At 32.9% G+C, this 18,631-nt stretch overlaps 1 long non-coding RNA gene across 1 annotated transcript in view; it reads left to right on the top strand.

Annotated features, from left to right (window-relative positions):
* Positions 1–7,247: 7,247 nt before the first annotated feature.
* LOC128857254 (uncharacterized) overlaps positions 7,248–18,631 on the top strand; it is an 83,631-nt gene continuing 72,247 nt past the window's right edge. Inside the window, exon 1 of the long non-coding RNA XR_008453907.1 lies at positions 7,248–7,651. This is a non-coding gene — a long non-coding RNA (uncharacterized LOC128857254). The remainder of the gene's footprint in view (positions 7,652–18,631) is intronic.

The following is an 18,631-nucleotide window of genomic DNA, read 5'->3' as shown; positions in this document are numbered from 1 at the left end:
TTGAGTTTACTAAATAAAAAATAATAATTTGAGTAATGGAAATCTCTATTTGAGTGTTGAAAATCTTTATTTTGAGTGTTGAAATTCTTTATTTCTAGTTTACTAAATAAAAAATGATAATTTTGAGTGTTGAAATTCTTTATTTTGAGTTTACTAAATAAAAAATAATAATTTGAGTAATGGAAACCTCTATTTGAGTGTTGAAAATCTTTATTTTGAATGTCGAAATTCTTTTTTTTGAGTTTACTAAATAAAAAATAATAATTTTGAGTGTTGAAATTCTTTATTCTGAGTTTACTAAATAAATAATAATAATTTGAGTAATGGAAATCTCTATTTGAGTGTTGAAAATCTTTATTGTGAATGTCGAAATTCTTTTTTTTGAGTTTACTAGATAAAAAATAATAATTTTGAGTGTTGAAAATTTTTATTCTGAGTTTGCTAAATAAAAAATAATAATTTGAGTAACGGAAACCTCTATTTGAGTGTTGAAAATCTTTATTTTGCGTGTTGACAATCCTTATTTTGACCTTTACGCCTGCTTCCATTGTTTGTTTGTTTACCGACAGCTGCCTAGTTCGCAAGCGTCAATTTGATTGACGTACAACGCCATTTGCAAAAATTATAAATCTATCGATAGAGCGAATAATTTTGCGCCACCTTGTATAACAGGATATACATATATTATATATCGACATAGTGTTCATTTACTTCAATAGCGTCATAATCGAAAAAACCAAAATGTTGAAAAAGGGGATCAACATTGGCAATTAACTGTGCCTCTTTAAGTGAAAGTAAGCACGTAACATATTTTCAGCAAATGGGATGCTGTTAATGATACCGCCATGCTTTTTTTTACACACCAGAGTAAAGTTTAAAGTTTTCTCAGAAAAAATTGGAAAACTCGTTTTTTTCGGCCTTCTAACTGTATATAATCCCTTAAAGGGAGCAGCTCCTCCAGACAACGTGTTTTTCAATAATTTTTTGCGAAAAACTGAGGGTATCTATTATCTTAAAATAAATTGCATATTATTATTCATGCTTAAATGGATATACAAACATTTTTTAAAATAAAAAAAAAATGGCGACCCTACAGCTGCTCAAACGTGGCTCCTGTCTAGTAAGCTTTAAACATTGAAAATATATTCTTTAGATTGTAAATGAATTTTTCAAACAAAAAAAAAATGGAAAATTTGAAAGTGCTGGAGGAGTTGCCCCCTTAAAAAAAGAACTTGTGCTCATTTCTGCATACTCATCTATTTTTTTAGTTTTTTTTTTCTAACTACGGCACTATTGAAGTAAATGAGCGATATTTACTTCGTAAAAAAACGTTAGTAGGCAACCATTGCTGCTCAGTGTTTAAAAACTATAAACTTACCATTTAAGATTTTTAAGCGAAAGAACCATAATACGAAGTTATTTCCACTATTTTTCACTGTTCATTTTAATTATTTTTTTTTTATTTAAAGCATTTTTAACATCTAATGCAAGCCTTTACTTAGTGATTGCTGCCGGAGAGGCAAAACGTAGACAGTCATAAAAAGAGTTGGTTATAGAGTGAACGACTGCCATAGATTGATTTTTTTTTTTTCAATTTATTATGCCTTAGAAAAATTTAGTTACTAATCATCAGAAGATCCCCTATTTCCTATTTCATGCTCTTAATTCTGTATATCCTAAAAAATAATTAAATAATTATTAAATTGGCAAGCTTGTCAAGCAAATGAGCACTGAATTCGTTTCTCGAGTTACTGGCAAAGGCAGAACATACATTTGTTATTGTTATTGTTGTAGCAGCAGTTCCCAATTATTGACTGACTACCATGGTGAAAAGATTTCAAGGGGGAGCTCTTTAACAGACCGTTATTCGGCTCTGAGCGAATGTGACAGAGTCAGCTGATGGGCTGACGCCATTTGAGGTGTGCTTAGAAGCAATTTGAGATTGTGTTGGTGATATACGAAAAAAATCAACCATTAACACTTCGTTACAGTCTGAGCAACGTCTGACTGGATGAGTGTGTGAATGCATGTGAAATGATCGTGTAGAATTCGGCTGCCGAATCCCCAAGTGACGTGGCAGCCGAAGATCCTCCCACAATTTTCCTTTTTACCGCGGCTAAATAGCAAACCTGGATATCTATCAAATACTTGTAGATTTTGAGGTAAATTTAGAATTGCTGCTTAAGCGAGTCCAACATTGTTAACGGTTAAATTAGCAAAAGACAGAAATGTGGGCTAGGGAATATTCCTTAAGGCGAAATCCATCAGTTGTACTATGATTAGAAATGCCAATGGGAAAGTAAGTTAAGGAGGCTATGAGTAAAATACGTGTTGCTGTTGTTGTAATATATATATATATATATATATATATACATATATATATATATGATCCTTTAACTCCTATTTGGGCTTCATATGGTGTCAACCACTCCTCTTCGCCAATGGATACGGTTTTGTGCTAGCGATCTTAGTTCCTTCCACGATAATCCAAGATATCAATCCATTGCCATTTCCTTTTTTTTGACACCTGATGCAATATCGACCTGGTTAGTTTGCGCCAACAACTCCGCGTTGTTTATTGTCCGTGGACAGAGAATTCGCTAAATTTGATGAAGATAGCCATTAATGAACGTTTGCAGGCGCTTTGTGATCTTCGCAGTTACTTTCCAGGCGGTGCAACCATGTAATAGAATGGAGTTGACGTTCGAGTTGGAGATGCGCAGCTTGGTGTGAAGGCTGATACCATTGTTTTGCCACAATGTAGCGAGGATGCCGAAAGATGATTTAGCTTTGCTAATTTTGTGTTATTTTATTTGGTTTGATTTTTTTTAGTTACGCTTTATTTTATTTTTGCTTTTATTTTATTTTCTGTTTGCTTTTATTTAATTTCAGTTTATTTTATTTATTATTTTATTTTATTTTATTTTACTTTATTTTATTTCATTTTTTATTTTATTTTATTATTATTTTTATTTTAATATTTTTTTTATTTTATTGCATTCCAAGAAAGGAGTGATTTACATTAATTGGCGACAGATTTGCTACAAGCCAATAATTTACAACCGGTACAAAGATTACAATTAAATATATGTATATAAATATTATATAAAATAGTTAAAAAAAAAACGTTTACTGTAAAAAGTTTCTAACTATATGACAAGAATTGAGTAAAGCTGCTTTCTGCATGTCGAAAATTAAATACTCGTATTCTGGGAGTTGAAGAGTTTTCACGTTGTCTGCTAAGTTTTTATGCACTAGTCCGTGGGCTGAGATGATAATTGGTAGTATGTGCACCTTCCTTAGCTTCCACTGGCGCTTGACATCAATGCCTGAGTCAGAATATTTGAATATTTTTTCCGCATATGTTTTTTGCATGTTTTTGTTTAGAGCAACAGCAATATCAACTATATAACGAGTCGTTTTAGATTTATCAATCAGGAAAATATCTGGCCTATTGTGGTCTCTTGTGGCATTTGTTAAAATTGTTCGGTCATAATATAGAAGGTAGTTGGAGTCTTCTTGAACAGGTTCTGGGGTGTATCTGAAGTACGGTATTTTGCTTGGATTGAAGTTGTACATCTGCGTCAGTTTTAGATGGATTATTTTCGCGATGCCATTGTGTCTCTTCAGGTACAAAGCGTTTGCCAGTGTGGTGCATCCCGCTAGCACGTGGTCTAATGTCTCACTCCGACTATTGCATCTTCGACATCTGTCTGTAGCGGCACTTGGATCTCGCATTACATATTTAATGTAATTTCTAGTTGGAATCACACCATCTTGTATGGCGAAAATGGTACCCTCCGTTTCGGCAAATATCGACCTGTTGGTAAGCCATAAGTGCGACATTTTTTGGTCGACATGCGGGCTCAGCAAGTCTTTTCGATATACGCCGTGGACAGCCATTTCAGACCATCTTTGGATCTTTTCATCTATTGTTGTTGCGTTTCTGGTTTCGTAAGATTGATTCATCCGAAAGGGGCTGTAATTATCATCCGCAGCCTTGTGCAGATCGGATAGGAGGCACTTATGTTGGAAGTATGCTTTTATGTTTAAGATAAGTTTGTCATGCAGTGCTCCAACATCAATCTGTCTCTTGCCGCCCGCTTCTCTAGGTAGCATCATTCGAACGAGAGAGCTTTTTGGATGACGTGACTTGTATTTAGTCATAATTGTACCTATTATTAGTTGTAGCTTTTCTATTTCAGTAGATGACCATTTTACAATTCCGAAGCTATACGATACCACCGGAACCACAAATGAATTAATAGCGTGGATTTGGTTTTTCCTATTAAGTTGGGTTTTATAGACGCGTGATTTTATTTTATTTTAATTTATTTTACTTTATTTTATTTTATTTTAATTTAATTTATTTTATTTTATTTGAGCTTAATCCATCTCGGCTATTGCCGGAGATTACACATCGCGGATAAAATTTTCAAGAGATTGTGCTCTGGTGGAGCGTAGTTCTACGCCCATGCGATTATTAAATATTGTTTAAATATTTAAAAATCTACGACAATTTAATTGCGATTTGTTTTATTTTATTTTAATTTATTTAATTCAATTGAATTTAATTTTATGTGGTTTTATTTGGTTTGAATAACTTAATTAAAAAAAAATATTTTATTTTAATTTTGCTTAAGTTTATCATTCATGTTACTTGATTTCATTTTTTAATTTTGATTTGTTTTATTTTGTTTTATTAGACTTAATACGAATTAATTTAATTTAATTTTATTTTATTTAATCCGACTTTATTTTATTTTATCTTATTTAATTTAATATCGTTTTATTTAGTTTCATTTATTTAATTTTTTTGAATGTTTTATTTAAATTGTGTTCTCTATTTAATTTAATTTAATTAAACTAGTTTTAATTTATTGTATTTTTTAATTTTGTGTTATTTTATTTAGTTTATTTCATTTTGTTTATTTTTTTACTATTTTGTTTTAGTGCTTTTTATTTAGGTTAGGTTAGCCTGGTTGGCAATAAGCCACGCATAGACCTTTTGGTCCCTAGCGGTACCAGATGGAGGTGCTTTTTATTTGATTTTATTTAATTTAATTTCAGTTTATTTTATTTTATTTTATTCTTGCTTAATTTTTTAGTTTAATTTTGGTTTGTTTTATTTTATTTAAGTTATTTAATAAAATTGTTAAAACAATTTATTTAAATTTTATTTTATTTTTATTATTATTTAATTAAATTAAATTAATTTTTTTATTACTTTGTTGTAAACCTGAAAAAAAAAAATTCGATATTTTACTAAAAAAAATTTTGCTAAGAACAAATAAATTCTAAAACCGCTTTTTTTACACGTATTTGTTTTAATTTTATACTCGCATGCGGAGCAGCAATGGTACGACGCTAACTAAAAATAATAAATATTAAAAAAGGAAAAACGGTTCATATATAAAGCAAAACCCTGTACTCACATCAAAAGATTAAAAAAAAATATATATTCATAAAAATATAGGCATACATACATACACAAATGAAATTAAACGAACTAATAAAAAAGTTTTCAAAGTGCATAGCAACTCTATCGATTAATGCGCGAAGCAATTTATGTATTATAGATTATACCGTTATATAAATAATTAGCGCTGCGATTGCGATTTATTACACTCAACATACGGTATTAATTTAGTTTTTGTGCATTTGTCACATTTTTTACTCACTCGCATAAACTCTTTTCGCAATTCGTTACATTTGCCGCGTTTCATACACTACACTACACACACATACAGATGAATTTTGTGTTCTATTGACTAATTAATGCATTGTAGAATTTAATCGTAAATAATTCCGACTGACTTTTTTAAAAACTATGCTGCGCTCCAGCTTCGCTAGGTATGGCGATATGTTGTGTGTATTGGACTAGCAGCTATTGTGTGTTTAGTTCTTTTTATGAAAGGACAAAAATATGTAAAATAAAATTACAAAAAAGAAAAAAAAAACAACAAAAACACACACACAGAGAAACAACAAACAAATTAAAATTTTAATTAGATATGCAATGAAACACAGATATTTACATTAAATAAAGAAAAATTAATAAATATAAATTATGTAAAAGAATATTAGTAAAGACAAACTGCAAAGCATTTGTTCGAATATTTAAGAATTTTTTCATTTACATACTTACATACAAACATAAATACAATTGCCTCCACATACAGACATTTGTGTAATGTTATAACTTGTAAGTGCTTGTATAAACGATATATTGATTCAATAAAACAAAAACCCTTTTTCTAAAAAAAAAAATTTACGTGTTTTAATTGGGAAAAGTAGATCCAATCTGATTACCCTATACTTATAAAGGGTGGTTAAGTTTCAAGGGCCGGTGTTGATTTTGAATAAAATACAATTTTTTTAGGAAATTATTGTCATTTCTCTTTATTATGATAATATTGGTATGGCTCAATTCCGTATAGAACAAAATATCGGCCAAATGGCCGCCGCGGCCTCGACGGCACACCTCCATCCGATGGTCCAAATTTTCGATGACGCTGAGGCAAAATTGAGGTTCTATGACGTTAATGTGCCGAATTATCTTATCCTTTAGCTCTTGAATTGTTGCTGGCTTATCGACGTACACGTTTTCTTTCAAATAACCCCAAAGAAAGAAGTCCAACGGTGTCGTTGACGTTTAGGTGTGGTTCACATCGGCCCTTGAAATTTAACCACACTTTATAATAAAGTTCAATTTTTCAGCGCCCTGTCGAAGCAAAGTGGTATAATATATATTATATAATTATTTTTTTATTAATTATATTTCATTATAAATTGTGGGGCTACCTTTTCGTTAATTTAAAATAAAAAAATACACATATAAAAATATATATATATATTCATGTATTATAATGCGTTGTATTGTTTCTTGCTGCTGCTTTAAGTACTTTTTACTTTTCAAAAAGTGGTTACTTTAAGGGTCACCAAAGCACATAAATACATCTCTATACCTACAACTAAATTGACTGCCATTACTTGGGAGAGACTCAACAATTCAACTCAACACAATAAATGTGAAGGTGGTGCTGTGTGTGTGCTCTAAAGCATTAATATATAAAACACAACAGGTGAGCCCCGCTCTCGAACTCTCTGCTTCTCATTATTGTTGACCGGTGGAAACTCACCTAGTGAGAAAACCGAAAACCTCACGTGAAACGTTTTATCCAATTGGCATTTCACCACAGTTAACACGGCAAGCAAATAATTTAGTTTAGTTTTTAACGAATCAGCGACAATTGCGGACGTGAAAAGTCGATACAGCGGCGTTGTATCTGCACAACAAATTTTTATACCTACCCATATTTCATATTTCGTATATTTTATTTACAAGTGGTGTTCCATTGGAGCGACGACGAGCGCTCTACTCCGTGCTGAGTCGGTATCAAATACTCGGTTGAATCGTGTTACAGTTTCGAATTGAAAAAAAAGACAATAACAATAACAATAGCAATTACCGAAAAGAAATTATGCTGCTGAATTTTGTGAAATAAATGCATAATAAAAGCAATAACAATAGCTGCAACGGGCATAGCGTAGCAACAATTGCTAGTGAAAAACGAAAACAAACACACACAAACAAAAAAAAAACAAGAAACGGTGAGGGCTTCAAAAAAGTTGCTTAAGTCACCGGAAGGTAAATAAATATATAATGCATATAAATATATAAATAGCAATGCAAATAAAGCCCACTTACATACTCAAGCATGTAAGTAGAGAAAATAGGCTGCACTTATACAATCATAGGCGAGCATAAAAAATACCAGCACACACACTTCGAAAATATTCCTACATTAAGCATTTAAGGTGCGTTCAGTGCAAATAACTCAGTTGTGGGTGTGAATTGATCTCCATTGTTGTGGAATGCTACTGCTACTTGTACAATAACAATAAAATAACAATAACCAGAGCGATGCTATGCAAAGCTAAATACTCGTATGCGTAAATATGTATGTACATACGTACGTAAGTGAATATGCATGCAAGTGTATGGCATTCAGTTTTCACTGAAGAAGTGCATGCTGTGCGGAAAGTTTTCTTGTGAAAAATCTGCAATTCCACATTTTTAGAGAAAAAACAAAGATAGTAATATAATTATAACAAAAAAAAAAAAAAAAAAAAAAAAAAATAAATAAAAAATAAAAAGTAAAGTAAATAAATAAAGAAGAACTTTTATTTAAATTCAGTTTACGAAAATTTATGAAAACTCATGCTTTTTTTTAATTGAAAAAATAATTCTATTATAATATAGTATATATTGAACTCCAACGAAAAAAAAATGTAGAACACAAAAAACAAAAAAAAAATTTAATGCGAAATCATCAAAGCACTATTAACAAGATGATTAGAATTAAAAATAAAACAAAAAATAAAGAAATACAAATATTTGTAGTTATTGTGCAATTAAAGTTATGATTACCAAAGCAAAGAGTAAACACACAAAATAGTGAATAACAATAACAAAATTTTAAAATTCAATTATAAAATCATTAAACAGTAATTACTAAAGTAGCAAAATAATAAATAAAAAAAAATAAAAACATAAATAAAAATAAATTGAAATAAAATGTGTAAAAAAGTTGTTACCAAAGTGAAGAAATAGAAAAAGACAAATAGGAAACAAACGCAATAAAAAAATATTTATTAATACTAATTTTAAATTAAAAAAGTAGCAACAACTTGCAAAGCACTCGTTACATGGAAAAAATTACAGAGCTGTTCTGGTTCTCACAATTTTTTTATGGATAAAGCGAGTTCAGTGCAAAATATGTGATTTTTATTTTTTTATATTTATTTATATTTTGAAGAGTTTTGATAATTTTTATTTCTTTCAATCTTTACTATTATTATTATTTTTTTAATAAAAGTATAGCTCATTGTTAAAAAAACACATAAACTTTATAAAGGGTGGTTAAGTTTCAAGGGCCGGTGTTGATTTTGAATAAAATACAATTTTTTTAGGAAATTATTGTCATTTCTCTTTATTATGATAATATTGGTATGGCTCAATTCCGTATAGAACAAAATATCGGCCAAATGGCCGCCGCGGCCTCGACGGCACACCTCCATCCGATGGTCCAAATTTTCGATGACGCTGAGGCATAATTGAGGTTCTATGCCGTTAATGTGCCGAATTATCTCATCCTTTAGCTCTTGAATTGTTGCTGGCTTATCGACGTACACGTTTTCTTTCAAATAACCCCAAAGAAAGAAGTCCAACGGTGTCGTTGCCTTTTAGGTGTGGTTCACATAAAAACATCGGCTTTTGAAATTTAACCACCCTTTTCAAGAATTAGATAAATTGCACAAACTTTTCATTACAATTCCACAGTTTTTTTAGAAACTATGTTAATCTAAATATAAAATGTTATTGGTTTTAATTAGAATTTTTATAAACATTTTCGGTATGTATTTTTAAAGCGTAGTAAATTTTAGTGCCGTAAAGTGTAAGTTTAAAATTGTTAAAAAATCTCTTTTACAAAAAGATTTTGTAAAAATTCAAAAACCAAAACAGTTTCTACTTAAAAAAAATACAATTTTACATTTACAAAAAAATATACAAAAAAATTTTAAAGATAAACAATTTTTTGTAAAAATTCTACTTAAAAACAAATACAATTTTGCATATATTAAAAAAATAAACCTACAAAAAAGTTTTAAAGATACAAACAATTTTTGTAAAAATTCTACATAAAAACAAAGACAATGTTACATTTACAAAAAATATACAAAAAAGTTTTAAAGATACAAAAAATGTTAAAAAAATTCTACTTAAAAAACTAATGCAATTTTACATAAACAAAAAAAATGTGTAAAAATTCTACTTAAAAACGAATACAATTTTACATATACAAAAAATTTTTAAAGAAACAAAAAATTTTGTAAAAATTTTACTTAAAACCAAGTTGAATTTTACTTATACAACAAATTTTTAAAGATACAAACAAATTTTGTTAATATTCTACTTAAAAACAAAGAAAATTTTACATTTACAAAAAAGTTTAAAGATACAAAAAAATTTTAAAGATACAAAAAATGTTTGCAAAAATTCTACTTAAAAAACTAATACAATTTTACATATACAACAAATTTTTAAAAATACAAAAAATTTTTGTCAAAATTCTACTAAATAAAATATCCAATTTTATACTTTTCTAAAAAATATACAAAACGATTTTAAATACACAAAAAATATTTGTACAAATTCTGCTAAAAAAAAGTACAATTTTACGTTTCCAAAAAATTTACAAAAAAGTTTCAAAGATACAAAAAATGTTTGTAAAAATTCTACTTAAAAAAACATGGTTGCTATCAGGCAATGAGCTATAAGTTGACACAAAAATAATGAATATTCAAAGTATGAAAGAAAAATAGTAAAACCTGTTCAATATTTTGATGTGTCATCGTTTTGTCGCGAGGTGTAAATAAATTTTTAGGTCGGGATTTTTAAGGTTAGGACCCAATAAGCGACACAAATAGTTTAAAATCGGCACGTCTGGAAGTTTTACTCTTGAGTTCAGTAAAGATTTAGCAGGGAGTTAGCATTCACTTGGTATATTTTCATTCATTTCAACGATTCATATAATCAAGCTTTAAATACAAGGCGGCGCAAAATTAATCACCTTATGGGAAGCTTTATAATTTTAGCAAATGGAGCTCATATTTAATACTTGTGATTTAGACAGTTGCAGCATATAAACAGAACAAAATAAAGATTTCCATCATTAAAAATCATTCTTTTCTTTATTTAGCAAAAAAAATTATTCAAAAATAAAATTGGATGCTTAATTTTGCGCCACCTTGTAATTATCGAAACGTGATTTATAAAGTCACAGCGAATGTTAAAGCCGAAGGTTATAGTCTCTTCGATTGTATTGCATTTTAATTTTATTAAAAATTTTATTTCTTCTAAAATATTTTTTTAGAATATAGGAGACAATTTAGGCACTTAATTATATAAAATATACATAATTGCATCGAAATATATTAAAATGGTCGCCCCTCGACAGATAATACTGATCGGCTTTGAAGGTCTGTTAATGTTTGGGGAATGCTGCTTGAGAGACAGTCTTTGGCCGAAATCCGATAATACTGATCGGCTTTGAAGGTCTGTTAATGTTTGGCGAATGCTGCTTGAGAGACACTCTTTGACCGAAATCCAGGTCATTTCAGTAACGTAAACAAACCGTTTGCTCTTTAGAGGTAGTGACAGATATACTAGATGTCCTTTACCTCCTCTTCATCTCTGCTGTTGCTACAGAATACATTTGAGGTGAATCGCATTCGCTTGCCGTGCGTTCTCTTCGGGCAATGTCCACTGATTGTACGCATCACAGCACGAATGCAGGAGCAGTCGAGAAAAATTAGCAACTTTGACCTTTTTTCAGCGAACCTTGGTCAGATTTGCCTTGACACCCAACAGGTGGACTCCATGGTCAATGCACTACATATTTGCTGTTCAGCAAAGTCAGAGTTTTCATTAACATAAAGGAGCGCTCGCGTTGTACATAGAGTTTACTGTCTGTAGCTTGGTTGCATTTCTTGCCAGCTTCCAGCGGTGTCTCAGTGTGCGAGGACACACACTTAATCGCATAGTGTACTTCGCAGTTAAATCGTCTTTTTGAAAAAAGAGTATATTATCTTGTTACATAACCTCAAATATAGCAAAAAAGCGTTTTTCAGGTTTTTTGTTTAAAGAAATTCTCTTCACATGAGTTTTAAATTCAAGGATGAATTTCTAAAAATCTTTTTCTCAATTCTTTTATGTACAATAACCTTAACGCATTTATTTAAAAAACCGCACACAGTAAAGACAATTTGCCACACATACAAAGTTCTTTAAGTAATTCAATAAAAATTTGGGATTTGATTTTCTTTAAATTGACATTTTAGTGCCTTTTCATATCCAAAACTAGGCAACACTGCAGTTGCGAGAGAGATTTGGATGCTCGAAAGAGAGGAAGAAGAACAAACTTGGAAAAAAATTTAAATAAAGCGAAAAAATGTCAGGCAAAACAACACACGAATAATAACCACCAAAATGAAGAACATTTTTTTTCTAATACCGGTCGGGCCTCGGCAGGCAATGACCAACCTCCGAGTGTATTTTTGACATGAAAAAGCTTCTCGTATAAAAATATTTTCCGTTCGGAGTCGGCTTAAATGGTAAAACATCGAGACGTACACCACTGTCAGCACCTGCTCCTCAGCTGGCCAGCTCTCGCGGGACTAAGATTCAAGCATCTTGATTCTCACTTCTTTTTTGCGCCTGCTAATATATCATAGCAGGTCTTTATAACAAAAATCTGATGTACTTCATCAGCAGCATAAAGAAGTTAACACAACCGCAGACTAGTCACCGTTCGTAGTCCACAAACACTCAACCCTCCCCATACCTTTCCCTTTCGCCTTTTTTTTTTATTTTTCTCTTCACCTCTTTTTCCGCTCTTGCAATGTTATCACAAAGGATGAACCAAACTTCTTTCGTCCAAGTGGGCCCGCTCTCTGGACAACCATCACTACCTAACCTAACACCACAAATAGGAGGAGTTGCTCGGCCAAGTACCTAAAAAGAAGTGTAGGAGCCAATTGCTTATTAATTTTTTGTTTATTAAAATATTCCAATACAATTCAAACAAAATATTAATATAATTAAACAAATTTAAAAAACATTACAATAGAATTATAAGCCACAGAAAGGTGTATACTACATTGAGTAAAAAATTATAATACTATAAAATTTTCCTATAATTCAAATAATGCAAACAGCCTACATTACGCGCTCTTATCTAAAATTGCCTTCTAATTTAGTATAGGAGATAAGCTTTGTTGGTGAGGATGCAATAAATGATAGTGAATATGATAGCAGTTAAGTGAACTTAATGTCAGTGCGTTTGTATACCTGTGTACGTATGGATGTACGTATGTATGTTAATATTTCCCTACATATGTATGCACATATTTCATTAAAACAAACAGTGAATCAGATTGAAAATATAAACAATGTAACAGGAATTATAGACAACATTTGGAGCAGCTACTTGAACCAATGTACAGGGTGGTCAATATACAAGAATCGTTTTTCTCGAATATTATTTTAAAGAAATATATTGCAAAACTTCATTTGAAATGTATAATTTGTATGACGACAATGTTCGCATATGGTTGGCTCTGCAAAAATTCAATTTGTATCGGTTTTTCGAGTCCTTCAGTAACTCAGCAAATGTTTCAACACAGACCAGCGCCTTAAAATAAACTTATAGAAAATTATCCTTTAGGGCTAGATCACATCAGCTCGCCAAGAGCAATTTATAGTATCTTTAAACGAAATTAAGCAAGATGGAGAGAATAATGAGGTGCCGCTTATCGTGCTACCGTTACTTTGCTCTCAGCGAATTTGACATTATCAGCTGATTTTTGTGACGTAACCCTAGTGTAGTTAGTGATCAGTGTGACCAGATTACCATTTTCCTAACTTGATTTAGCATATTTTTGTTCTCTAGCCTCGGAGTTTTAGTTCTTTTTGCCTGACATTTTTCTAGTCTCTTCTGATTAAAATGTGATTATGTAAAATATAATTTTCTTAAAAATTAGTTGAATAGTTCATTATCTTAACTTTTTTTTTTTATCATCTGGTCCGGCGATTGCGGTTATTGTTGGTTTCGGTTACTATTCTTATTCGCGTGTTATTTGCGCGTGACATTTTTTCGCTTTATTTTAATTTTTTTCCAAGTTTGTTCTTCTTCTCCTTTGAGCAGTCAAATCTCTTACTTGCAACTGCAGAGTGGCCTAGTTTTGGATATGAAAAAGCACTAAAATGCCCATTTAAAGAAAAGCAAATACCAAATTTTTATTGAATTACTTAAAAAACTTTGTATGCGTGACAAATTGTCTTTACTGTGTGCGCTTTTTTGAAACAAATGTGTTAAGGTTATGTAAATAGTGATCAGATTGGAGGTACGTCTGACTACTGTCAAACTAAGTACATAATTGTTTTCAGCAAGACTAATAATGTTTATAAATCGTATAATTGTATTACGAATATCGACGCGTTGTGAAAAGTGTTCAACGCGCGCTCTGACCAACTTATGGCGATCAGTAACCTTAATGGCTACGTCAATAAGCAAAATTGCCGTAATTAGACTGAAAAGCAACCCGAAGCCGTTCAAGAACAGTAGTCTCATCCATTGGAAATAACTGTTTGGTGCAGCTTATGAGCTGGAGGAATAATCGGCCCATATTTCTTCAAAGACGAGGCTGTGGCCAATGTAATAGTGAATGGCGCACGTTATCGCGCCGTGATAAATAATTTCTTGATGCCGAAAATTGAAGTCCGTGATCTCCTCTCTCGACGAACAAAACTAACACTCTACAAGACTCTCATCATGCCCGTCCTAACGTATGGCGCAGAAGCTTGGACGATGACAACATCCGATGAAGCGACGCTTGGAGTGTTCGAGAGAAAGAATCTGCGTAAGATTTTTGGACCTTTGCACGTTGGCAACAGCGAATATCGTAGACGATGGAACGATGAGCTGTATGAGCTTTACGACGACATAGACATAGCGCAGCGAATAAAGATCCAACGGCTTCGTTGGCTGGGTCATGTCGTCCGAATGGATACGAGAGCTCTGGCTTTGAAAGTATTCGATGCGGTACCAGCTGGTGGTAGCAGAGGAAGAGGAAGGCCTCCTCTGCGTTGGAAAGATCAGGACTTGGCTTCACTTGGTGTGTCCAATTGGCGCCGGTTAGCACGAGAAAGAAACGACTGGCGCTCTTTGTAAATCTCGGCCAAAATCGCGTAAGCGGTTATCGCGCCAATTAAGAAGAAGAAGAAGATCTCCACAACATTTGGTTCAAAAAGAGGGCGCTATTGCCATACAGACCGTGAAACAATGGATTTACTGAATCGTCCTTTCGGTGATCAATTTATCTCTCATTTCGAACCAGTGGATTGGTCACCAAGATCGTGTGACATCACACCTTTAGACTTTTATTTCTGGGGGTATGTAAAGAAGTCTAAACGCTTTGAGGATAAACCAGCTTCGAGTGAGGCATTGGAAGCCAACATTACTACAGTTATTCTCGAGATACCGACCGAATCTCCCTAGCGAATCATTCAAAATTGGTATTTACGGATGATAGAATTACGTGGGAGTTGCGGCCAACATTTGAAAGAGATTATCTTCAAAATAAAACGCCATGAATGGTTATACACAAAAATAACAAAGATTGCCCAATCAATTTGAATTTTCGTTGTTTTATTTCAATTTACAATCCGATACCTCTAAAATGATCACCCTTTACAATATACTGTATTAAAAAAAATTCATCCCTGTATTCAATACTCCTGGTAAGACAATTTCTTTAATAAAAGTCCGAAAAACGCTTCTTTGCTATATTTGAGGTTAAGTAACAAAATAAGGTGCTCTTTTTTCAAAAAGGTTGTTTTGGTTTTTTTAGTATTACCTGCTATTATTTTGCTTATTTTTACTATGAATATGTACCTCTATTATATAATATTAACAGCTCTGGCTGGCTGTAGATATCTGCCTATTGGAGGTCTCATAATGGTATCTAAATGACACTTTAGCTACTTGGAGAGTGCCAGGCCGGTACTTCAATCATTTCCCCTACCTACACCTTTATAATTCGACAGTAAATTCAAGAAGAAGATCCAATATTCTTGCATAACCTTAAAAATAGCAAACAATTAGATTTGCCTCTTCAAACATAAAATTTTATAAGAATCAGCAAATTTTCAATAGCACTGAAAGCAAGAGTAGCCCTCTTTAGCATTTTTTTAAATATAAAAATTTTTCTTTTACTTACAATTCGGGTGGCTTTAAATTAAAAAAAAGAAACAAACACCAAACTCAAAAATTTTCCAATTTTGTATATAAAAAGCACTCATTTTATTGCGAATAACAAAGGGTTGGGAACACTGCATAACTACACTAATGCAACCTCGCGCACTCTCTGATTGGCGCAATCTTTTTTCTATCATTGTTGGAAAATCGTCTTGCATAGAAATCAGCTGTCAATTGAGAAAATGGCCGTGTTGCCCAATTAAGAAGCAAACCACTAAAAACACCCTTTAGCTACATAAAATTTGAATCATCATTTAGTTCGCCAGAATCTTTATGACGACACCACAAAAACATTCCAAGAAAGGTTGGTGCTTCAAGCATTAAATGTACATAGCTAATCGTACATATGTGTACATACATCTGTATGTGTATACTTCTCGTGCTCGTACACCTCTCACAACATCAGCACTGACGCTTAAAAGCAAATTTGAGAAAAATTTAATCTCAAAGACAAACATTTCGCGGGTAATTTGATTCATAAACTTAATTTGGAGGTAGATTGGATATCTTCAAATTATAAATAAAAAAAAAGTATCATTAAAAAATAACAATATTTTGTATACGAGGTTGGCTCGATAACTCGCTGGCAATTAGAACAGAAGGTGTTTCCAGGTCAAATATGTAGAACATTTCTCTTGTCAGGATACATATTCGCACAAATTTTCATTTGAAACAGATCAGATACTTAAGGAAAATTTACGATTTTCGTGTGCGTTTTAAACACCTTTTTTTGGGCAAAACATTTTCATGAAAGCCAAACTAAAGCTTTAAAAGTATTATGTTGAGTGTTTACGTTCGAATGGAATCATTCAACACAGACTTACTAACTCTTGGTGCGTCCGTATCAGCGCAAGTGGCGCCACCCACACATTCGGGCCACCCAATTGAGGTTCTGCTCCTACAAATGGTCGATCAAATCCATGGCAAGACATTGGGCGGCCAACGAATGAAGGTCCCCGAACTTGAGAGGAAAAGGGGGTTATCACATGTATCAGTGATTTTAGTTTCGCACAAGTATTTTGTTATGAAAAAACTTTCCTTAATATGGGTGCCATTTTGGTTCACAATTGAAAATTTGAAAAGAGTTTGAGAACTAAAAAGGAGTGAGTGGAACGATTTTTCCCAACTTGTTGTAAATGTGAACGAAACATGAACTCATCACAAAAGACCAGAGGAAAAAAGAACAGTTGGGACAGTAGTCGAAGCCGAAGAAAGTTAAGGCGGGTCTGTTTGTCAACAAGGTCGTGGCGCTAAGATTGAAGGAATCATCGATGACGCTCAAGCATACTTTGGGTGTTTCCTGGTGTTCTAACACCACTGACTTTTGTGACTCGGTGATTTCATGCCTAGACAGGCCTTATACAATCCATTTTCCATCCAGAGAGGAGTAAGAAAATGGTGTAAGAAATATTGAAAACAGGGTCAGTATATATACTGATGGTTCAAAACTCAATGATCAAACCGGAAGTGGTGTATATTTCGAAACTATAGGCGCCAGTAAATCCTTTCGCTTGCCTTATCATGGCAGCGTGTCCCAAACCGAATTCTAGGCAATCGCTGGAAGCTTTCTAGAGCTAAATAAAAGCGTAGTCACAGTTAGAGAAATCTTCATTTACACCGATAGTCAGGCAACACTGGTCTAAGGCAGTAAAAGAGTGTTGCAAATTATTATACTAAAAATACTTGCCTATTATTCTACTACTTCTACCTTTCCTATTGTTCTACTCTGGCCACCAGGACATAGTTGACATTAAAGGTAACTGTAAGGCAGGCGACATTCCCATGCCCTTGGCAACATGCAAAATTTTAATTCCCACAGGATACGGTTAAACACTTGCGTTAGATGTAGACAAATGCGCCCCCAACGGAACATGGGTCTACTCAAATTAAGTAGGAAAGGCTTAAGAATCGTAGTAGTTGCCCTATCTCGGCATTGTCTAATAGAAGGACATGCAAGGGGATTAGGGGCACCATCCAATGACTATTGCAGAAGCTGTCAGGATATAGAAGAGGAAGAGACAGTCGAGCACCTTCTATGCCGGTGCATGGCTCTGTATGGAAGACGGTTGAGATTGCTCGGTCTCGATTTTCTGGACAACATTACGGATGTTGCGAATCTCAAAATGCTAGTATAGTCAGCTTTTTACAGGCCACACAATGGTTTAAAGAGGATCGAGTGGGGTAAGGATATGACATATGGGGACAGCCACTTCCCCTAACCTAAGCTAGGTTATCAATGAAATAAGCGCCTATTATGAGCACAGACGCTCCCAATCAAAGAGCACAACAAAATGCTCAGCAAATAGTTTCTACTCGGGTGCTACCGAAAGTATCACCACTATAGACACCTGGTAGAACCTGAGCCACCTCCCAGGCGCATAAGGAGGCATCTCTTCAACTATTCAGATGAGATCCAGAACAAAACGAACCGACAACTACTGGACCGGACAGTGTTTAGACATACATATATATATATTTCTATATAAAAGGTGTACATCCTTTCTGGGGTTTTTGGCCAAGCTCCTCCTCCTATTTATAGCGTGTGTCTACAGTTTTAAGCCGACTCCGAACAGAAGATATTTTTTATGAGGAGCTTTTTCATGGCAGAAATACACTCGGAAGTTTGCCATTGCCTGCCGAGGGGCGACCGCTATTAGAAAAAAATGTTTCTTCATTTTGGTGTTTCACCGAGATTCGAACCTACGTTTTTTCTGGATTCCGTATGGTATTTACGCACCAACCTATTC

Source organism: Anastrepha ludens, chromosome 3 (assembly GCF_028408465.1).
Source record: "Anastrepha ludens isolate Willacy chromosome 3, idAnaLude1.1, whole genome shotgun sequence".
Classification (NCBI taxonomy): domain Eukaryota; kingdom Metazoa; phylum Arthropoda; class Insecta; order Diptera; family Tephritidae; genus Anastrepha; species Anastrepha ludens.
The sequence above is the reverse complement of the archived record's forward strand: the minus strand, read 5'-3'. Positions and strand labels throughout refer to the sequence as shown.